Source organism: Rhincodon typus, chromosome 17, assembly GCF_021869965.1.
Source record: "Rhincodon typus isolate 14 chromosome 17, sRhiTyp1.1, whole genome shotgun sequence".
Taxonomy (NCBI): Eukaryota; Metazoa; Chordata; class Chondrichthyes; order Orectolobiformes; family Rhincodontidae; genus Rhincodon; species Rhincodon typus.
Genome location: NC_063348.1, coordinates 42377379 through 42397664, shown reverse-complemented (window position 1 = coordinate 42397664; position 20286 = coordinate 42377379). Strand labels below are relative to the sequence as shown.

Here is a 20286-nt window from a genome sequence, read left to right as displayed (position 1 = left end):
AACTAAAAAGCAGAAAAAGCTGAATAGCCTCCTCCTGTTCCCATGGTCCTGTTGCAGAGGCCAGGATTTCAGATCAAGTTATGACAAAGCACATTTTGTGCTGTCAACCACAATTCAAGATGCAAATACATATTGTCATGTTGCATAGTTCAGAAGTGTAACCAGGTTAGTGTTAGGGTGCAAAGGTCAAAGGCTCCTCCTAAAATTTTCTTGAGGACCATTTTATTGATTTTTGAGGGCTGGTTTGTCATGCCCACTAACTCATATGATGCAGTTCCATAGTGACAATACCTTTTAGATCAATGTTGACAGAGTATTTGAACTCACACAGAAGCAGAATTGTAAAAATTCATCAATATCCTCAATAACAAATTCTCTATTAAGCTTAAACTCATAACACACAAAGAAAGCATTAATAAGCATTAACACCACAGTTTTTAAATTGTCATAAGTTTAGCAATTTTCAAATTACAAACACATTCTTTTACATAAAGAAAGGTGTCATGATTGCAACAAGGTCAACAAGGCTGACCTCAGAATAGGAATTCCCTGATTGGACCAGATTAACAGCCCCAGTCAGGAAGCACTGGCTGACAGATATAATCAGGAGTGTCTGAGGTTCTGTTCTCTGAGAGCTGGCTCTGAAGGACCTGGATCCAGTGTCAAGGACTCCCCATGTGTGAAAAAGGGGTGACTTGGTGATGGGATACCAGCCTCTGGAGTTATTTCAAAAGGCATCATCTTAAATACATCTTCCTGAATGGTGAGGTTGCAGCTCATGTATTTCCATTCTATATGCACAAAGCGGAGATATTTTAACTTGGCAGTTATAATTTTTTTTTACTGATATAAATAACAATTGGCAGAGCATTCATTACAGTAGGACATGCTGCAGTTTTCCAAGTACAGTTGTTCCTGAACTTACACAACCTTAAACTAGAGATTCTATATTCATCTGTAAGGAATTAATTACATCATTGATTTAAAATGTTCTTGGATCCTGGCTAGTTGAATGTTTCCTAATTGACAGGTTTAAACTTTCTTTCTTTTCCCACCTTGCAAATTTCTTCTTTCCCTTGCTGCTTGCAACCTCCTCCTTTCCCACAGCCCACCCCATGCAGCTACCGTGTCTCCCCCATGGCCATGGCCTCCATCTCTCCTCCTACCCACTGACAGCCCCTCTTCTCTCCCACCTCCTCCTTCCACTACCCCATGTGCTTGTAGCCTCCTTCTCCCCCAACTAGCCATATGATCTCCTTTCATCTCCCTACACCCTCTTGCAGCTATAACTTTTCCACTCCATCTCCCCTGGAGAATGGAAGTTCTAGCCTTGACTAAGGTGACTTCTGAGCCTGGCCTTGGCAAGGCTTACTTTGCTACCTGCTGCTTCTTCATTCACAGGTTGCTTTTCTCCAATGTTTGCTGCTAATAGGTTAACTAGTGAATACTGGGGCATATTGGCTGACTGTACTGTTGTATATTGAGTCTTGTTGAGGTACCTTCTCTATAGTTCTCTCCAAACACTGAATTACTGCAACAGGAACATGAGCAGTACTTAAATCAACTTCAGAAGTACAAATTCCTACCATGTTTGCTTGCAAAGCCTGTACAAATCTGTACAATATTCAGTATGCCAATAGTAGTCAGTGCATCATCCGTTGTTATTGGGATTCACATAAACAGCTTCCATTTTCCTTTTGAAAGATCCACTGTTTATATAGCCTGAAGTCCTGATTTTTATCTCTCGATCAGACTTGAAAAACCAAACAGTTTCCTTCACCTTCCCACAGATTGCTGCTGGTCTGGGTTAATCTCTTTCTGGTACTGATCCATTTCAGTGTCAATTGCTATCTTTTTGTCAATATTAATTTCACTGGGAGATAGATGATGATACATTTACAAGCTATCAGGTTTAGAAACAGTGACAGAGTGCAGATTCCATCTGCAAACCTCAGAAAAACACCCCAAAAACTCAATAATGGGGGCAAAAATATCAAGAAAGTTGTATTTTGATTGGAGGGTGGGGAAGACTGTGTGGAGTCCTCCTTCAATCACGGATTCTATTTCTTGCAGTGTTGCTGTTTCAGTGCATTCAATCACAGGTTTCCTCCCATTTGAACGTTTGTTTCTGACCTTGTCCTGGATGTTCAGCAAGGCTCTGTCCTGGGCTGCAGTGAGTCCTTGCAGGGGCTTGTTTAGCTCCTTGGCATTGCTGGTACCGAGGTGGAGGTGACACAGATAAAATGGATCTTCTTCCAGTCCCGGACCTGGGTAGGGATCAGCTTGGTGGGCTCTCCAGCCTTGACATGCTTGCACAGTGATCCCTGTACACTGCACAACAGCGAATCTGGAGGATTGGGTCTTGGCTTGTGCCTGGGCAGGGGCTGCTGTGAGCTCCATCCTTTCTCTGTTCTGAACTTGTTCCCTTTTGGACCACAATTCCACAACCTATAACTAAGGATTATCTTGTCACTGTTTTATTAAATTCATGGTGTTTTGAACTGATATTTTTAAATAAGGTGTCATAAGGCATGGAGTTGCCCGGATGATAATTATCCTGCACAGTGAACAATCGCTCAAATTTGTTAGTGAAGCTCAGTTGGCTTACAATTAAACCTCTTGATTAGATTACAACATTGGGCTAAATCACCCCATCTCTGGATCATGGGAGACCAAACTTACAATTGAAGCTGCACATCTGGACCCTGTGGTAGTGCTGATGTGCGACCAATATGGGATTGCCCAGGAAGTTTCAATTTCTGTTAAGCAATTTTCCTGCTGTCTGGAAGCCTCTGCTAATGTCTCCAGGTCTGAGCTAGAGTCAGCAATGTCAGACAGTATACCTTGGTAGTCACCCGGGAAAGGTTAGACAAATTAAAACTTTGCCTAACATCAGGGTAACTCTACAACTGATCCTCCACTGCTTCCTAACCCAGAAACAATCTGAAAATGCTCAACTACACCCCAATCTGACCCAACCCAACGTCCCACTGACCCACCCAACCTGAATTGACTACCCCTAACTACATCCCAGAGCCCCATAATAATCCTCCTGATCAGTCAATTATCCTCAACCCTTTAAGTGTTTACATAGCTGCATGCACACAGTATCTTACAGAAGAAATTGCTGGTTAATACTCCATGTAGAATAAACGTTGGTTATCATTTCATACCAGAGAAATGCGCATGTAACTCAGGTCAGCTTCTCCAGTGGATGGAGGGAATGCTGCACTGTTGGAGTTGTCACATTTCAATCGGCTGTTCAATCTCAGGTCCTGCTTTCCTAGACAAAGGAACATAAGAAATCCTGAAGTACTATTTTGAAGAAGAGCTGGGGAACGTTCCACAGTGCTCTAGGTCAATATTCAAACAAACATACAAACAAGGAGCAAGAGTAGGCCACTTGAGCCTTCCCTATCATTCAATAAGGTCATGGCTGATCTGGTTTTAAAATCAACTGTACATTCTTGCATACCCTAATAATCTTTCATCCACTTGATAACTGAGATAGGCCTAGATAGGCCATGATAGGCTTTGATAATCTTTCTCCGCCTTAAAGATTCTACATCCATTGTCTTTTGAGGAAGGGAATTCTAAAGACTCTCAAACGTCTGAGAGAGCCTCAGCCAGCATCATAAAAACAGATAGGCCTAGATTTTGTGATCATTGATGAAGAAATGATGCGCACTGGATGGCAATGTCCCTTAATGTGGCACTGCAATGATGTTATCAAGGGGCAGGGACAGGGACAGTGATCAAGCCTGACTCCCAATCCCTGACCCTAAAACAGTGAACCCCATAGATTCCCGAGCATTTCCAACACCCACCACTTTTTTTACATTTATTCATTAGTGGATTGTGGCTATGTTACGGTGGGCCAGGAGTCACATGTACACCAGACCAGATGCGCGTGAGATTTCCTTCCCTAAAGAGCATGAATGAGTGAGTTGACAGTGGATATCAGACCAGCTTTAAATTCCAGATTTTATTTCAGTTCATCTTTCACCATCTGCCATGGTGGAATTCGAATTAATATCCCCAGAATGTTACAATGAAAGAAAAAACTGCAGATACTGGAGATCTGACGTAAAACATAAACAGAAAGCTCGAGACAACCTCATACCCCAATGGCACCTTCCCATGAAATCACAGAAAGTGCTACACGTGCCCATTTACCTCCTCCTTCCTCACTAGCCCAGGCCCCAGACACAGGTGAAGCAACAATTTACGTGTTCCTCATTCAATCTCCTTTATAGTATTTGCTGCTCACAGGGCAGTCTCCTCTACACTGGGGAGGTGAGACATAGACTTTGCTGAAGATCTCCTCTCTATCAGTAAATTAACCCCCAACATCCAGTTACCTGCCATTTAGAGTCAGAGAGTCATAGGTTTGTACAGCATGGAAACAGGCCATTCAGCGCAACTCATCCATGCCAACCAGATACCTTAAATTAAACTAGTCCCACTTGCCAGCATTTGGTTCATATCCCTCTAAACTCTTCCTATTCATATACCCATCAAGATACCTTTTTAAATGTTGTCTTTGTACCAGCCTCCACCACTTCCTCTGGCAGCTCCTTCCATACAAACACCACGCTCTGAGAGAAAAAATCCCCATTAGGTCCCTTTTAAATCTTTCCCCTCTCACCTTAAACCTATGCCCTCTAGTTTTGAATTCCTCCTCCCCAAGGGAAAGACCTTGTCTAGTTACCCTATCCATGCCCCTAATGATTTTATAAACCTCTAAGGTCAGCCCTCAGCCTCCAATGTGCAGTGAAAATAGCCTCCCAGACTATTTAGCCCCTCCCTATAGTTCAAACTCTCCAACTCTGGCAACGTCCTTGTAAATCTTTTCTAAACCCTTTCAAGTTTCATAACTTCCTTCCTATAGCAGGGAGACCAGAATTGCACACAGTATTCCAAAAGTGGCCTCACCAATGTCCTGTACAGCTGCAACATGACCTCCCAACTCCTATACTCAATGTATTGACCACCTGGGACTCCACTTTCAAGGAACAATGAACCTGCACTCCAACATCTTTCTTCAGCAACATTCACCAGGACCTTACCATTAAGTGTATAAGTCCTGCCCCGATTTACCTTTCAAAATGCAGCACCTTACATTTATCTAAATTAAACTCCATCTGCCACTCCTCAGCCCATTGGCCCATCTGATTAAGATCCCCTTGTACTCTGAGATAACCTTCTTCACTCTCCACTACACCTCCAATTTTGGTGTCATCTACTAACTTACTAACCATACCTGTTATGTTCACATCAAAACCATTTCAATAAATGATGAAAAGCACCAATCCTTGTGGCTGGTCACAGGCCTTCAGTCTGAAAAGCAACCCTCCACCACCACCCTCTGTCTTCTACCTCTGAGCCAGTTCTGTTTCCAAAAGGCTAGTTCTCCCTGTATTCCGTGTGATCTAACCTTGCTAACCAGTCTACCATGTAGAATCTTGTTGAAAGCCTTACTGAAGTCCATATAGATCACATCCACCGCTCTACCTTCATCAATCCCCTTTGTTATTTCTTTAAAAACCTCAGTCAAGTTAGTGAGACATGATTTCCCCTACACAAAGCCATGTTGGCTATCCCTAATCAGTCCTTGCCTTTCCAAATACATGTAAATCCTATCCCTCAGGATTCTTTCCAACAACGTGCCCACCATTAATATCAGTCTCACCGGTCTATAAGTTCCCTGGCTTTTCCTTACCACTTTTCTTAAATAGTGGCACCACGTTAGACAACCTCCAGTCTTCCAACGCGTCATCTGTGACTATCCATGATACAAATATCTCAGCAAGGGGCCCAGCAATCTCTTCCCTAGCTTCCCACAAAGTTTAGGGTACACCAGATCAGGTCCCGGGGATTTATCCACCTTTATGCATTTTAAGACGTCCAGCACCCTCTCTTTCGTACTATGGACATTTTTCAAGACGTCACTATTTATTTCCCCACATTCTCTATCTTCCGTATCCTTCCCCATAGTAAACACTGATGCAAAATACTCGGTTAGTATCTCCCCCACTTCCTGCAGTTCCACACATAGGCGGCCTTGCTGATCTTATGGGGCCATATTCTCTCCATTGTTACTCTTTTGTCCTTAATGTATTTTTAGAATCCCTTTGGATTTTCCTTAACCCTATTTGCCAAAGCTACCTCATCTCCTCTTTTTGCCCTCCTGATTTCCCTCTTAAGTGTACTCCTACTGCATCTATACTGTTCTCAGGATTCACTCGATCCCTGCTGGCTGTACCTGCCATACATTCCCCCTTCTTCTTGACCAAAACCACAGTTTCCCTGATCATCCAGCAGTCATCCAACGTCAAACAACGTCAAAATTGGCCTTCCTCCAATTTAGAACTTTAACTTTTAGATCCAATCTATCATTTTCCATCACTATTTTAAAACCAATAGAATTATGGTCACTGGCCACAAAGTGCTCCCCCCACTGACACCTCAGTCACCTGCCCTGCCTTATTTCCCAAGAGTCGGTCACACTTGGCACCTTCTCTAGTCAGTACATCCACAAACTGAATCAAAATTTTCTCATACCCCCATAACAAATTCCTCTCCATCCAAGACCTGAACACTATGGCAGTCCCAGTCTACGTTTGGAAATTTAAAATCCCCTACCAAAACCACCTTATTATTCTTACAGATAACTGAGATCTCCTTACAAATCTGTTTCTCAATTACCTGCTGACTATTGGGGGATCTACAGTACAATCCCAATAAGGTGATCACCCTTTTCTTATTTCTCATTTCCACCCAAATAACTCCCCTAGGAGTATTCCCAGGTATATCCTCCCTAAGTACAGCCTAATGTTATCTTTAATCAAAAACAACACTCCCCCTCCTCTCTTGCCCCCCTTTCTATCCTTCCTATAGCATCTGTACCCTAGAACATTAATCTGCAAGTCCTGTCCATCCCTGAGCCACATCTATATAATTGCTATGATATCACCCAGTCTCATGTTGCCAACCATGCCCTGAGTTCATCTGCCTTAGTTGTCAGGCCTCTTGCATTGAAATAAAAGCAGTTAAATTTATCAGTCCTACCTTGTTCTCTGCTTTGTTCCTGACTGCCCTGACTGTTTGACTCGCTTCTTTCTCGAATGCACCAGTCTCAATCTAACACAGTGTGGAGCTGGGAGAACACAGCAGGTCAGTTAGCATCAGAGGAATAGGAAAGTCAATGTTTTGGGTTGGGACCCTTTTTCAGAAGTGGTCAGCACCAGTCTCAGACTGATCTTTTTTCACGCTATCTCCTCAGGTCTGCACAACTCACCGCCACCCCTCCCCACCCCCTTCCTAGTTTAAGTCCTCCTGAGCAATTCTAGCAAATCTCCTCATCAGTATATTAGTCCCCTTCCAGTTCAGGTGCAATCCGTCTTTCTTATACAGGTCACTGCTACCCCAGAAGACATTCCAATGAACCAAAAATGTGAATCCTTCTCCCCACATCAGCTCCTCAGCCACGTGTTCATCTGCTCTATCTATTCCTACCCTCACTAGCTCATGGCACTGAGAGTAATTCAGATATTATTACTCTCAAGGACCTACTTTTTAAATTCCTGCCTAACTTCCTATATTCTCCCCTCAGATTCTCGTCCTTTTCTCTTCCTATGTCGTTATTTCCAATGTGTACAATGGCCTCCTTCTGGTCCCTCTCCCCTTTGAGAATATTCAGCATTCTGAAATATCCTTGATCCTAGCACCAGGGAGGCAACACACCATTCTGATGTCTCGCTGTCAGCTGCAGAAATGTCTGTCTGTGCCTCTGACTAGAGAGTCCCTTATCGCAATCAATCGCTTGAACCGGACATACCACTTGTTACCTTAGAGCCAATCTCAGTACCAGAAACCTGGCTGTCAGTACTACATTCCCCTAAGAATCCAGCACCCCCTACATTTTCCAAAACAGCATACTTGTTTGAGATGGGGATAGCCACAGGAGACTCCTGCACTACCTGCCTCCCTCTGCTACCTTTCCTGGAGGTAACCTGGCTGTATCTGCGGTTTATCTCCCTCCCTGCAACTGCCATCCATCATACACCCTAGCTCCTGTAAATTCCTCATTGCCTCTAACTGCTGCTCCAACAGATTCATGCGATCCAATTGGATTCTCAACCAAATGCATTTCCTGCAGACATAATCATCAGTAGCATGGAAACTCTCCTTAATCTCCCACATCCAACAGAACGAGCACATCACTCTAGTGAAGGCCAGTTTAGTACAGTCTTACTGCTTGAAAAACACTGCTCCAGGCTAAATTAGTACCTATGTTTTATATTTTTAAAGTTTAATCAAGAGACAGATCTTTCCCCCAAGGATTACCCAGAATCCTTTGTTCATCACAACACTGAGTTCTCATGCCAACATTTCTGTCTCAGGCCTGATGCAATGCTCCAGCAAAACTCAATGCAAATTGGAGGAACGATACCTTATCTTCCACATAGGCACATCACAGCTTTCAGAACTCAACAGTTTAACAATTTCAGGGCATGAACACCACCTTCCATGTTCATTACCCATCCTCACACCCCTAGGTCCTGTCCTGTTTTTAGCACAGGAAATTTATTATCAAATATTCATTATCTCTGTTATTGTCTATTTAGGTCCTCTTCTTCCCTGGCTTACTATCAACAGTCCATTTTCTTCCCTCTCTCTCTCTCTTTCTCTCACTCTCTCTGGGCATGATCTCCATCTATCCATCTGACACCTTTCCCCCTTCCCCTGTCATCAGCAGAAATACCACTATTTTCTGACTTCATTCAACTTGGACAAAGTCACTGGACTCAAAATGTTAACTCTGTTTTTCTCTCTATGATGCTGCCAGACTGAGTTTCTCCAGCATTTGGTTTTTGTTTGATCCCAGAATATTACCTTGGGTTGTGGATCACAAGTCCAGTGACATGGCCATTATGCCACCACCTTCCCCAATGTCAAGTAAGTTAAAGTATTCTCACAAACAGCCAACCAGAAAGTATAACATCAAACCACTTTTCAAAAAAATCACAAAACTTTCACAGAGAAGGAACCTACATGGGGAGTTAGGGTCAAAGATAAAATAAATTGGACAAGAAAGAGTTTCAAAAAATTAGTAATTATTCATAATGCAAGCATTTAACAATATTCCAGTAACATAAAATTATATATACAGAACCAGATATTGTTAGTCAGCCATGGTTATTACTCAGGTTACAATATTAGGGGCGGCATGGTGGCACAGTGGTTAGCACTGCTGCCTCACAGCGCCAGGGATCCAGGTTTGATTCCAGCCTCAGTCAACTGTCTGTGTGGAGTTTGCACATTCTCCCTGTGTCTGTGTGGGTTTCCTCCCACAGTCCAAAGATGTGCAGGTTAGGTGGATTGGCCATGCTAAATTGCCTGTAGTGTTCAGGGATGTGTCGATTAGGTGGGTTATAGAAGGATGGGTCTGGGAGGGATGCTCCGCGGTTCGGTGTGGACTTGTTGGGCTGAAGGGCCTGTTTCACACTGCAGGGATTCTACGATACACCTCATTCAACAACAGTTTACTTTTTAACAAGTCTCTAACAATGTAAAGCAGAAATTCTCACCACCTCAATTGATTTCATTGACTACTGGCTTGGAGAGGACCAGGACTGGTAGGGGTTGGGTGGGCTGTGTACGTGTAGTGATTGGAACCGGGTGGATCTTATTGACTATGAGGTCCTTGACTGAGGTTGTTAACCCCGGCCAATCAGGGAGGCCTGGATGACTGACATAAACAAGGTATTCAGAATCTTCTTACTTCAGGGACTGACTGAACTGACTGGCCACAGCCAGTGTACTGTGCACAAGTAAATTGAGGGTAACTTGGTGACAGGATACCGGCCTCTGTGCAGTTATTTCAGGACAATACAACCTCTGGAAGAGCTGGCAGTGACAGACAGGAACTTCAGGATTTGCACATTAACTTGAATATGTGCTAAATCTTGACATTGTCATTACATTGAGATGTGTAATGACAGCAAATGCTGATTCTCACTGTCAAGTGCACTGCAAACGATTGATTTATGATTGGTGTTTGTAGGAGCTTGCTGTGCTCAAATTGGCTGCCCTGGCTCCAACTTACAACAGAGCCTTACCCTTCAAAGAAGTATTTAACTAGCTGTAAAGTACTGTGGGATATCCTGAGGAGGCAAACGGTGCCATAGAGATGCAGGTCATTTCTTTTGCAATGTTGAAGAGAATGCCATCTGGATTAAGTCCTCTTGATGTCCATTCTGAGGAACAGACCTCTGTCTCTTCAATATTTTGTTAGCAGACAAAACGTCCTGGAAGACGGCAGGGAACAGTGAGACTCTTACATAAATGATGAAGAAAAGACCTGTTTTTTGCGGAAGAGAGTAAACCCTTTTCATTGAATATTGGCATTAAATGTGGCACTGGCACCTGATGCTAATTCAGAGCTCAGCTTGTCAGTACCTCAAATAGTCCGGTCTTCAAATTAAAGCCCAAAAGTTCATTTTCACAGTTATAATATCTTGTTCTGCATTAGTGTTTGGAACGACTGAGCTCATATATAACCATTCTTAGCTGTAATTAAAGTGCCATCTGTTTCCTTTTTACCATCAAGATTCCATGAGCCACCATGCCAAGTGTCATCTGTACCCAGGAAGAATGAAATGGATTGAATGGTAGCCTAGGAGGATCAGGTGATTCACTGCCTTTGATCAAATTATTCATTTCATTGATTCTTTGACAGATCAACCCCACCATCCCCTCTGTAGGGAAGGTTATATTATGACTGAACATTCAGGAGCAGTGAGAGAAAAAATTCTAACAGCAGGGTAAAATTATAGCTTTGGGTTCAGAGAACCAAATTCACATACGCAAGGTTAAGGATCAATTTTAATATGCCACCAACAAAAATATCTAACAACTTTAATTCAATTCCAGTGTTAAATTCCAATAAAAAAGTTAATAGCTTACGTGTACACAGAAAATTGTCCAAGGTGCTTCACAGAAAAATCAGAAAATGTTACTTGTCTCAGATATGTTATTCATGCTTGGGATGTGGGAATCGTCTGGTGAAGCCTATTCTTAACATGATTGTGAGGTGCGTTCTTGAAGCATAACTGTCCATGTGGTGGAAGCATACCTTCAGGGATGTTGGTAAGGGTGTTCCAGTTTTTGAACAAGCAACAGTGAAAGATCAACATTATTGTTCCAAGTCAAGATGGTGTGTGACTTGGAGGGAAATTGCGGACGACCGTCTTCCCAAGTATCTTGTGCCCTTGTCGTCCTTGATGGTAGAAGTCAGAGGTTTAGAAGATGCTGTCAAAGAAACCTTGATATTGCAGACGGTACACACATTGGAGGCTCCATGAAAATCCCCAACCACAACAATGGATGATCCCAGCACATCAGTGCAAAAAATAAGACAGAAGCATTCACAACAACTTTCAACCAGAAGTGTGGAGTTGATGATCCATCTTGGCTTTGCAAAAGGTCTCCATCACAAATGTCTGTTTTCAGCCAATTCAATTCACTCCTTGAGATGTCAAGAAATGGCCAAAAGCACTGGATACTGCAAAGCCTATGGGACTTAAAATTTTCCAGGAATAGTACTGAAGACTTGTGTTCCAGAAGTCACCATGCCCTTAGCCAAGCTGTTCTAGCTACAATACTGGCATGTACCTGACAATGTGGAAAGTTGCAAAGGTATGTCCTGTGTGCAAAAGGAGGGCAAATCCAATCCAGATAATTACTGGCCTATTAGTCTACTCTCCATCATCAGCAAAGCTTGGAGGGGTCAAAGTCAGTGCTATTAAGCAGCACTTACTGGACAATAACCTGCTCAATTACACTCAAATTGGGTTCTGTCAGGATCACTCACCTCCTGCGTTTATTACAGCCTTGGTCCAAGCATGAAAAAAAATGCAGAACTCCAATGAAGAAGTGACAGTGGCTACCCTTGACATCCAGGCTGTACTTCACCAAAAGTGGCATCAAGGAGCCCTAGAAAAACAGGAGTTGATGGGAGTAAAGGAGGAACTTCTCCACCGATTGGAGTCATACCTGGCACATACATCATGGTTGTGGTTAAAGTAGATCGACCATCTCAGTTCCAGGACATCACTCAGTTCCTTGGAGCCAAGCATCTTCATCTGCTTCATCAATTACCTTCCCTCTATCATACGGTCAGAAGTGGGGATATTCCCTGATGACTGCACATTGTTCAGCACTATATGCAATTCCTCAGATATTGAAGAAACCCATGTCCATATACAGCAAGACCTGGACAGAATCCAATTTGGGCAGTGAAGTAACAAGATCATTCATGTCACTGCAGTGCCAGGCAATGACCATTTCCAATGATAGAGAATCTAATGATCCTGTACTTGATGTCCAATGACATCACTATCGCTGAATCTCCCACTGTTAACATCCTTATTGTTATTTTTGACCAGAAACTGAACTGGACCAACCAAGTAAATACTGTGGCTGCCAGGGCAGGTCAGAGGCTAGGAATTCTGTGGCGAGGAACTAACATCCTATCTTCCCAAAGCCTGTCTACCATCTACAAGGCAGAAGTCTGGAATGGGATGAGACAAATTTCATTCAGAGAATTCCCAACAACACTCGAGAAGCTTGACACCATCCAGGACAAAGGGGCCCACTTGACTGCACTCCATCCACCACCTTTAATATTTCCTCCCTTCATCAATAATGTGTGTACTATCTACCATATTCACTGCAATAACTCAAAGACTCCTTTGACAGCACCTGCCAAACCCACAGCCTCTAGTACCTAGAATGACAAAGGCACAACCATATTCCCTCCAAGCTACACAGTGTACTGACTTGGAACTATTATTCCAAGTCAAAGTCCTGCAAGCCCCTTCCAAACATTGTGAGTTCCCTACATGCTGAATACTGAAATGGTTCAAGAAGGCAGTCCAGCATCATCTTGTGTCCATCAATTAGAGACAGGCAATAATCGCTGGCCTAACTAGTGATGCTCACAACCCATGAGTGAATATATAAAGAAGTAAACTTGACCTCATCCAAAATTCTGCGGTTTCCCTCCTCACTTATGTCGTGCTCACTCTTCACCCCTGTACTCACTGATCTACAGTGACTCCCAGCCTGGAAATTCAGACCTAGTTCTGTTCTTTTGCACATCCCTGGTTTTCATTGTTCCACCATTGGCAGTTGTGCTACCTAGCCTAGTTCTTCTCTAAATGTCTCTGCCTCCCTGCCACATCTATCTCCTTTAAGTTGTCACTTTTACGTTGGTGAGAAGGGGTGAGGAGGCTGGCTCTGAGAGTCTGGGAAAGGGAAGGTAAATAGGCAAGTATGACCCTGTGAGGGAGAATACCTCCAAGAGGAACAGCAGCAGGAGCTGCCCTCTGCTTGCCTGGCACCAGCTTAAGTTGCCAGGTTCTCCACATGATAGGACCCTCTTCTTGCTGCTGGTAAAAGGGCAGCAGAGCAGCTTGAGGACTTCCACTGGCTACACTAGGCAGAGCAGGCAAACCACCCGAGGCCCCCATTGTTCCCATAAAGTTTGAGACTGGTCACAGGTGGGTAAGTGAGGGTGGAGGGGAGTTGGGAGTTTATTAGCCTAACTCCCCCATTGTCATCATACCCACTGAGAGGGAATGTAGAATGCAGCCTCTTATGGGCCTTGACCTGCTGTGTTTCATTGTACTCCCGCGAAGCATCTTTCAATGTTTTACTGCAGTAAAGGCACTGTAGATGCAAGCTGTAGTCAGTGTCAATGTCTTTCAATCATACAGCATGGAGGCAGACCCTTTGGTCCGACTCATCCATACCAACCAAGTTTCCCAGACTAAACTCGTCCCATTTGCCTGCATTTGGTCCAAATCCCTCCAAATCTTCCTGTTCATGTACCTGTCCATGTTTTAAATGTTGTGATTGTACCTGCAGCCTTTAGGTTTGTTGGTGGGCCATGAATGAGAATTGTTGTTGAATGACATGGAGAACAATATAAAATCCAGAAAGGTTGGATAAAGACACAAAATGGGAACAGTCCTAATTCTGAGGGGGAAATGTGGCTGGAGTACATATTACTTTGGAGAAAGTCCATTGAAATTCTCATATCTGCAACTGATCTATATCCCACTATATCCTTTGACAACCAGCTACACTATCCACAACTCCACCGATCTTTGTATCGTCCGCAAACTTACTAACTCACATTTTCATCCAAGTCATTTTTGTAAAAATCACAAACAGCAGAGGACCCAGTACAGATTCCTGCAGAACACCACCAGTCACAGACCTCCAGCCTGAAAAACAACCTTTTATCACTAGCCTCTGCCTTCTATGAGCAAACCAATTTTGAATCCACACAGCCAAGTCACCGTGGATCCCATGCATCTTAATCTTCTGGATGAGCCTACCATGTGGGACCTTGTTACTAAAATCAATATAGACATACACTGCTCTACCCTAAATCACCTTGGTCACTGAAAAATTCAATCAAGTTAGTAAGACATGACCTGCTCTGCACAAAGCCATGGTGACTGTCCCTAATTAGGCCATGCTTTTCCAAAGGTACATAAATCCTATCCCTAACAATTCTCTCCACTACCTTCCCAACCACCGCTGTGACACTGACCTGTCTGTAGTTTCCTGGATTATCCCCAATCTTGAATAGGGGAATGACATTAGCTACTCTCCAGTGGCTAATGTGGTTTAGTATACCTCAGATCAATGCTTCAATACAACCAGTATGTTCAGTTCCAAATATGAATGTTTTATTTTATTGGCCTTTAATGACCTAGCCGTGTGTGCGTGCGTGCATGTCTGTGTATGGGGAGGGAGGAGAGAGCGCGAGAGGTGGGGGGGCGGGAGCGCAAGAGGTGGGGGGGCGGGAGCGGGAGGGAGAGCGCGCGAGAGGGAGGGAGAGCGCGCAAGAGAATTGAGTGCTGTTCAGCAGTTGTAGGTTTCCGTAGGGTTAAATGACTCAGTCTCGGAGGATCAACAGCTCCCAGAGACGTCAAAATCACCAGCCAATCCTGGTATATATTACCCCTCTGATTCTGTCCATCAGTCGCGGTGACAAGCAAAGTGGGAATTTTGAGATGGCCTGAACAGCAGGGAGAAAAGAAGCTGGAGGAAACAAGGACAATTAAAGTATTTGCAGGTGAAATAACTCCAGAGGTTGATATCTTGTCACCAAGTCACCCCTTATTTACATATGCATAGTATTTGACACTGATCCAGCTTCCTCAGAGCCAGCTCTCAGAGTGAACAGAACCCCTGACACGTCTGTTTATATCTGTCAGCAAGGGCTCCCTGATTGGACCAGGTTAATAGCCCCAATCAGGGAACTCATTCTACGAGGTCCCATTGGCTGAACTCATTATAATCATACATAGAACATAGAACACAGAACGTAGAACAGTAGAACACAGTACAAGCCTTTCAGCCCACGATATTGTACTGACCTATTATCCCACTGTAAGATCAAAAACTACTCTGCATACCCTTCATTTTACTATCATCCATGTGCCTATCCAAGAATCACTTAAATGTCCCTAATGTATCTGACTCCACTACCACAGCCGGCAGCGCATTCCACGCACCCACCACTCTGTGCAAAGAACCTATCTCTGACATCTCCCTGATACCCTCCTCCAATCACCTTAAAGTTATCCCTCTCGTAATAGTCATTTCCACCTGGGGAAAAAGTCTCTGACTATCCACTCTATCCAAGCATCTCTATCAAGTCGCTTCTCATCCTTCTTTGTTCCAATGAGAAAAGCCCTAGCTCCCTCAATCTTTCCTCATAAGACCTGCCCTCCAGTCCAGGCAGCATCCTGGTAAATCTCCTCTGCACCCTCTCTAAAACTTCCACATCCTTCCTATAATTAGGCAACCCAGAACTGAACACAATATTCTAAGTGTGGTCTAACCAGGGTTTTATAGAGCTGCAGCTCATGACAGGTCATGACAATCATGACAGCAGGTAACCAGCTCGCAACAAGAGTGTGAGATAACGAGGTGTAGAGCTGGATGAACACAGCAGGCCAAACAGCATCAGTGGAGCAGGAAAGCTGATGTTTCGGGTCTAGAAGTTTCTGAAGAAGGGTCTAGACCCGAAATGTCAGCTTTCCTGCTCCTCTGATGCTGCTTGGCCTGCTGTGTTCATCCAGTTCTACACCTCGTTATCTCAGATTCTCCAGCTTCCCACTATCTCTCCACAACAAGAGTGTACTTTCTTGGACTGTTACCCCCCCTCCCTACTCTGACTGCCTTTGTACAGTGTGCACTCGCATTATGACTGGGACTGGGCAGTACTTGCCATCGAATAACAGGCTACAAAATGAGAAGCCATCAAGCAGCCTTTTCTGGGGGGACACAGCTAATGGCATTTAATTTTGCCTAATGTCCCTGGTGCACTTTAATCCACCTGCTTTCCAGACACACTTTTGATGCCTTGTACTTACTGTACCATCTTGAAGGCAGTAATTTGTCGTAATACCCACTTTGCAGAGTTGCTGCATTCTGACCTTTTGGGGAAATGGCTTGCTTCACCAGCTGTTTTCTCTCACTTTTCTTAAAGTGACCTGGAACTCAGTGAAACGCCAGACCTTTCTTAAAGGGATTTAAACAGATTCAAAATCCAGTGTTAGAGGGTGGAAGGGTGCAGGAGGTTTCAAGGTGTCAGTGCCACCAGGTCGTGACTTTGAAATGCCAAGTTGACTGGTACACCTGCCACTCTGTCTGTGTTCATACAGTCAGAGTTGTACAGCACAGAAACCCACCCATTGGTCCAACTCAACCACACCAACCAGATATCCTAAACTGATCTAGTCCCATTTGCCAGTATTTGGCCCATATCCCTCTAAACCCTTCCTATTCATGTACCCATCTAGATGCCTTTTAAACGTTGTAATTGGACCCATCTCCACCACCTCTTCTCGCAGATCCTTACATACATGCACTGTGAGAAAACATTGCCCCTTAAATCCCTTTTAAATCTTTCCCTCTCACCTTAAACCTTGGCCGTCTAGTTTTGCACTGCCCTATCCTGTGGAGAAAGACTTTGGCTATTCATCCTATCCGTGCTCCTCATGATTTTCTAAACTTCTATAAGGTTACCCCTCATTCACCAACACTCCAGGGAAAATAGCCCCAGCCTATTCAGCCTCTCTCTACAGCTCAAACCCTCCAACCCTGGCAATATCGTTGTAAATCTTTTCTGCACCCTTTCAAGTTTAACAACATCTTTCCTATAGCAGAGAGATCAGAATTGGACGCGGTATTCTAAAAGTGGCCTCAATTTGTCTCTGCAACAGAACGAGACAGGCTGTCCTTGTTCATTGTATATCCACAAAAATAAGTCTTGTTACTTTGCTCATCCCAATCCTTTCATGAATTCTTATGGTTCGAATAATCCTCCCATCTGGCTTTTGTCACAGATATGTGGTTACTCTCCAACGTCCTTTAAAGCCCTTTGTTCTCCAGTTATAAAATTTCTTGGCATCTATTCAAATGATGAATGTAGCCCATTTTATTTCCAATAATTCCTATTAACATAAATTTTCTCTGCTATGTTTGCCTGTAAAGTACACAAGATATTAGAATGCAGTCATTGGGATACACATGCTACATGTATTCAGTTGATCTGAGTTAGATTCCACTCCCTGCCTTGCAGCTTGCTTGGCTATTATTGACCGATTTGAAGTCAATGTTATTACTTAAGTACACATTTACAGCTAATATGTACAAAGAAGCACAAATAACACAATCTTTCTCATCACACTTCATTAATGAAAAGCAATTGTCTGAACAGTGCTGTGAAGGTCAAATTACCCCATATCTTTAGTTGGAAGGAAGATGAGTAAGCTTACAATCAATCTTCATCACAGTAGTGTGATGTACAATCTGTGCATCACACCTTAAGTGACTGATTGATGCAGTTAGACATCTTGTCAAACAGGAGCCAGCTTGTCCATCACCTTCGGAAGAAAGCAATTCGCCTTTAAAGAGTGAGAACTTACAATAATCACTACTAATGTATACTCACTAGAATCTGGGACAATGAGAGGTGATCTTATTGAAACATCTAAGATTATGATGGAGCTTGGCAGTGTAAATAGTGAGAGAGAGTGTTTCCCGTCAGTGGAAGAAATAGGGGTCACAGTTTAAAATTAAAGTATTTGCTATTTAAGATGGAGATGAGGAAGAATCCCTTCTCTAAGAGGATTGGTAGTGTTTGGAATTGACCTTCCCAGCAAGATTTGAGGCTGGGTCATTAATTCAGGGCTGAGTGAGATTTTTGATTGACAAGAGAGATAAGGGTTACAGTCAGAACAAGCAGGAAAGTGGAGTTAAGGTTACATCGTACCAGCCATGATCTAATTGAAGGACAGAGCAGGTTCAAAGGGCAGAATGGCTTCTATTTCTTAAGTTCTTAGATCTGTACAAAATCAAGAAAGAAATGCTTTCCCTAAATATCTATCAATATGTTTCTCAATATGACGTCACTAGCTTGGCCTCCATTACTTTCCCATCCCTAATTACTTTTAAGGAGATAGTGGTAACCTGATCCATTTCCCCCCCACCCCCACTCTATGTGTGAGGTGTAAGTAACACCCATGGTGCAGTTAGGAAGGAAATTCCAGGCTTTGCACCCAATAGTGCAGAGACAACATTATAGTTCCAAATTTGTAAAGGAAGTCATCAAAACGAAGGAACTGGTCATTGACTTCAGGAAGTGGAGGGTATGCCCCTGTCTGCATCAATGCTGCTGAGTTGGAGATTATCAAGAACTTTGAGTTCCTAGGAGTGATGATCACCAATAATCTATCCTGGTCCACCCATGTCGATGCAATGGTCAAGAAAGCACAGTGCCTCTACTTCTTCAGAAGGCTAATGAAATTTGGCATGTCCACAAAGAATCTTAAATTTCATAGATGCAGCATAGAAAGCGTGCTATCTGCATGCATCACAGTGTGCTATGGCAAATACACTTCCCAAAATCACAACAAACTACAGAGAGTTATGAACATAGCCCAGGCCATCATGCAAACCAGCCTTCCATCCATTGACTCTGCCTATATTTCCCGCTGCCTCAGGAAAGCTACCAGCATAATCACAGACACCTCCCACCCCAGTTTTCCTCTCTTCCAACCTCTGCCTTTGGGCAGAAGATATAAAAGTTTGCATACACATATGAACAGAGTCAAGGACAGCTTCTTTCCTGCTGCTATCAGACTTTGAACCGACCTCTCAAATGTTAAATCTGATCTCTCTCTGTCCCCGCACCTTCTCTGTGTCTGTGACCCTACGTTCTGCACTCTGTTCTGCTTCCCCAATGCACTTTCTTTGGTACAGCCTACCTGTATAGCATGCAAAACAATACTTTTCACTATATCTTGTTACATGTGGCAACAATAAATCAAACTCAAACGTAAAACCAAACTTAGATGGTGTATGACCTGATGGTTTCCTTGGTGATACTGAAGGTATTACAATCTTATTCTAAAGTGACAATAGCAATTTTGCAATGAGTAGAGAGGTGTTGCTGAGGTGTAGACAGGATTGCCGATCCAGACCATGCAGAAGTTGCAATGGTGCTGTTTTCATGGAAATTGGCAAGGAAGTTGAAACTTCTGATAGGAAATTGTATGGCATCTGGAACCCTCCAAAAAAGAGTCCCAGTCTCTGAGTTAGAGTCATAGACGTTGACAGGTTCTGACTCACTTGCCTTAATAGAAAGACAGGAAAAGTTAGATAAATTAAAACAAGGAACAAAAACAAAAGCTCAGCAGGTCTGGCAGCATCTGTGAAGGAAAAAACAGAGTTAACATTTTGGGTCCAGTGAACCTTCCTCAGAACTGAAGATGAATTAAACTAGATGAACTAGATGAATTAAAAAACTTATTCTAAGCCCCAGGTAACAATTAAACTAACACACCAATTCACTAGCCCAACAGTACCCAATGCTGATGAGTGAAAAATGAAGCAAAGTGTAAGCGTTGGTAGAGTTGGAGTTGGGGATGATGGCTGGTGCTAGGGTACAGAGTAGTGAGGGTCCCATTCAAGCATTCATTCTAATGCCCTTTTGAAAGTTATGATTGAATCTTCTTCCATCATCCTTTCAGAATGTAGGCTGGGAGTGAGGGTATGGTAGAAATTGGATTTTATGTGCCACTCAAGTGCCAGGCAATAACCATCTCCAACAAGAGAGAATCTAACCATACTCTATGACATCCAATGGCTTTAACAATACCAAAGCCTCTCCTATCAATATCCTGGAGATAC

The 20286-nt window shown here is 43.3% G+C and overlaps 1 long non-coding RNA gene across 1 annotated transcript in view; it reads right to left on the bottom strand.

Moving 5' to 3' along the window:
- Positions 1–421: 421 nt before the first annotated feature.
- Positions 422–20286, bottom strand: part of LOC125485196 — a 23788-nt gene continuing 3923 nt past the window's right edge. Inside the window, exons 2-3 of the long non-coding RNA XR_007263937.1 lie at positions 3174–3283; positions 422–791 (exon numbers count right to left, since the gene is read on the bottom strand). This is a non-coding gene — a long non-coding RNA (uncharacterized LOC125485196). The remainder of the gene's footprint in view (positions 792–3173; positions 3284–20286) is intronic.